Raw genomic sequence first — 4,066 nt, forward strand, 5'->3', positions numbered from 1 at the left:
TGCCCTCCCCCCCAAAAATAACTGAACCAGCACCTCTTAGAGACATCTGCACCCGGGTTTTATTGCAACATCATTCATAGTAGCAGAGACATGGAATCATCCTAAGTGTCCAAAGACAATAAATGGATTAATGAATTTTGGCACACGTGTGTGTATGAATATTATTCAGCCTTAAAAAGGGAAATACTGCTGTTTGCCATAACATGGATACACCTGTAAACCTGGAGCACATTATGCTGAATAGAAGAAGTGAGAACAAGAAAGGACAGTACTGCCCAGTCACACCTGTGAGTAGTGTCTAGTAAGTCTGGAGATGAATACAGAGCATAAAAACTGGGGTTGACAACATGGCCTTTTGTATTGGAAGTCTGCTGAAAGTAGATTTAAGGTGCTCTTAACACATGCATGCACACAATGATGAAGGTAATTTAGTTTGCTAATTGCACTGACTAGTGCATTTTACTGTATATATGTGTATCAAAACAGCATGTTGTATACCTCAAGCATGCATTAAGAAAAAAATTGGGCTGCACCTGCACATGGCGCCAGGGGTCAGGCTGCAGCGCCAGAGGACATGCTCACGCATAACTGGGGCCACCTGTCTTGATGGCAGCCCTTTTAACTGTGAGCTACATAGCAAAAAAGAAAGAAAGATAAAAGAAAAAGAAAACAATTGGGCTGTTAGGATACTTTATATTTGACCGTGTCCTCACCTTCCACCAAACACAAAATGGTCTTGCTGTGCTTCATTTTGATGATTAATCACAATCAATGTAGTGTGTACTTTGCTTGCTGGAGTGAAATTAGGGTTCCGTGGTATGTACTGACGTGTCATAGCTTCTGTCACTAGCCTATGTGAGGGCCAGGCATGCCTTTGTGCTGTCTATTTACCCACACCAAGAAAGTCAAATTCTCAGCGAGTGCAAGGCAGGGGCCAGAGAACGTGGCTACTCAGTAGCATAGCATGAGCCAGAGTGCAGGCCCCTTGACTTTAAGCCAGGCCTTGCTGGTGCTTATTATCACATCACATCCTGCTTTGCTACTGGGTCATTTAAGTCTCATTTAAAACAACTTGGCTGACCTTTCAATCACGAGCACCAGCACCAGTACCACCACATCCCCATAGCAGCCTCACACCAGCAGCGCCAGCAGCACCAGCAGCACCAGCAGCGCCAGCAGCACCAGCAGCAGTATCACCATCTTGCCGCCACCAACATCTGCACCATCTTCATCAGCATCAATAATTACGTTTTCTCCTCTTCCTCCAGTGCTCTTCTGTATTAAAAAAAAGTCAACTTTAGTGTCTCCATTGATTTTCAGCCACAAATATATCATTTCCCCCTCCATATTTCCCAATAAAAATATTTCCTCAGGAATGCAAGAAACAAACATAAAGATATTAAAGAAATGCAATTGAGGTGATGTGAAGCTCCTAGACACATTTATCCTATTTCTGGAGTTGAAGTAGTTTCTTATTGCATTGGGAAGGAGAATGCTTTCACACATTTCAGCAAGCCTAGGAAGGCAAAGATGTTTGATACAGGTGTTAAAATGTTACTCCATTATTTAGGGACAAAATTAAGGTTAAAGCCACCCTAGTACTTACTGTGTAAATACTCTCTCTTAAATATTGATGCTTCTGAATATTCTTCACATTTAAATTTTTTTTGATTGTTTGTTTTTTTTTTTTTGCTTTTTACACAAGTATCTCCTGACTCTTCTATTAAACATAATAATGAAAAAGAGTTTTTGTCTCTATGTCATCTTACCTTTCTTTGTCTTCAGTGCAATTAAAACTACCTGGAATTATATTATTGCAGTTTTTCTATAGCTTGCAGGGAAACAGCATGATGACAGGGCATCTGCTTTCGCCTCCTTGTCTGTAGAACAGTGTGTATATTGGATGCCATTTGCCATCTCAAGTTTTTTTTTTTTGTATAGTTGCTGTTCTTTGACGTCCATCCTTAACAAAACAAGCAAACAAACCAAACAAGCCAGGAGCGTGAATGCTACCTCCACAGTCATCCCTCCTGGGTGCTACCAAAGCAGACAGCTCACACTCCACTGAATGTGGGCCATCGACACTGTGGAAGAACATGGAAGCTAAACAGGGTTTACCAAAGTTTAATGATTGAAGTCCCTTCTAGTTTACATATTTTGACATAAAAAAGGCTTCAGATACAAGATAACAGACATATCTGAAATTATTTATCTGAGAACATTTTTATTCAACAGACACACTATCCATTGCTCCACAAGCCCCACTAACAGGAAATAAAGCTCTGTTGCTATCCAGGTGACCTGTCCTAGTACTCGATCCTTCCCCGGTCAGTGAGAACATCACCTAGAGAGAACATAGTGTGGATAATGCTTGCAGAGGACTCTGTTTAAAAATAACTGAAACTATTCTTCCTAACACCATCAGCATCCCCACTGTGCGTCTCATATGGCGAAGTTAGAACAAACTACAGGTCCTTTCATTGTATTGGACCTTAAACAGAATTTGGTCTAGAACTGAAGGTGGTTGCAGACTCTTTCTGGAGGTCGCGTTCATTCCAGTAGTGGAAACTTCATGAGACCTGGAAAAGAGCTGGCGGGGAACTGCAGACGAATATACTGCTGTGGTTTGTTTCTCTTCTTCTTTTATTTTTGTCTTCATTCTCCCTAATTAATTCTTTATTTCTTATTTTTTCAATTCTGATTTCTTATTTATGACAACAGAATGCATTACAATTCATGTTACACATATAAAGCACAATTTTTCATATCTCTGGTTGTACACAAAGTAGAGTCACATCTTTCATATCTTCTTAGATGTACTTAGGGAAATGATGACCATCACATTCCACCATCTTTCCTACCCCTATTTCCCCTCCCTCCCCTTTGCCCTATCTGGAGTTCATTTAATCTCCCCCCTACCCCGCATAGCATATTATAGATCAGCATCCTTAAATCAGAGAAATCATTCAGCATTTAGTTTTTTTGGAATTGACTAATTTTACTTAGAATTATATTCTCCAGCTTCATCCATTTATCTGCAAATGTCATGATTTTATTCTCTTTTAATGCTGACTGATATTCCATTGTGTATATATGCCACATTTTTTTTATCCATTCATCCACTGAAGGGCATCTAGGTTGGCATCACAGTTTAGCTATTGTGAATTGTGCTGTTATAAACATTGATGCGGCCATGTCCCTATAGTATGCTGTTTTTAAGTCCTTTGGGTATAGACCAAGGAGAGGGATATTTGGGTCAAATGGTGGTTCCAGTCCCAGTTCTCCAAGGATTCTCCATCCTGCTTTCCATATTGGCTGCACCAATTTTCGGTCCCACCAGCAGTGTATGAGTGTGCCTTTTCCCCACATCCTCACCGACACTTATTGTTGTTTGTATTCTTAATAGCTGCCATTCTGACTGGAGTGAGATGAAATCTTAGAGTGGTTTAGATTTGCATCTCTCTAATTGCTAGAGATGGTGAGCATTTTTTCATATATTTGTTGATTGATTGTACATCATCTTCTGAGAAATGTGTGTTCAGTTTCTTGGCCCATTTATTGATTAAGTTATTTATTTATTTTTTTTGGTGTTAAGATTTTAGATTTCTTTATATATTCTAGAGATTAGTGCTCTATCTGATGTGCATGTGGTAAGAATTTGATCCCAATTAGTAGGCTCTCTATTCACCTCACTGATTGTTTCTTTTGCTGAGAAGAAGCTTTTTAGTTTGAATCCTCATTCCATTTATTGATTCTTGATATGAATTCTTGCACTACAGGAATCTTATTGGGAAGTTGAAGCCTATCCCACGTGATAAAGATTTAAGCCTACTTTTTCTAGGATTCAGTGTTTCTGGTTTAATTCCTAGGTCCCTGATCCATTTTTGAGTTGAGTTTTGTGCACAGTGAGAGATAGGGGTTTAATTTCATTTTGTTGCATATGGATATTCAACTTTCCAGCACCATTTGTTGAAGAGTCTATCTTTTCTCCAATGTACGTTTTTGGCAGCTTTGTCAAATATAAGATAACTGTAATTTTGTGGGTTATTCTCTGTGTCCCCTATTC

General features: G+C 39.4%; 1 non-coding gene across 1 annotated transcript; it reads left to right on the forward strand.

The window, feature by feature from the left end:
- The first annotated feature begins 524 nt into the window (after positions 1–524).
- LOC124083676 (small nucleolar RNA SNORA76) lies at positions 525–637 on the forward strand. Its single transcript, XR_006848872.1, has one exon. It is a non-coding gene; the product is annotated as a small nucleolar RNA SNORA76 (small nucleolar RNA).
- Positions 638–4,066: the final 3,429 nt, after the last annotated feature.

The sequence above is a fragment of the Marmota monax genome, unplaced genomic scaffold (genome assembly GCF_021218885.2).
Source record: "Marmota monax isolate L192 unplaced genomic scaffold, Marmota_monax_Labrador192_F-V1.1 WCK01_AAM20220418_F8-fsc00082, whole genome shotgun sequence".
In the NCBI taxonomy this organism is placed as follows: domain Eukaryota; kingdom Metazoa; phylum Chordata; class Mammalia; order Rodentia; family Sciuridae; genus Marmota; species Marmota monax.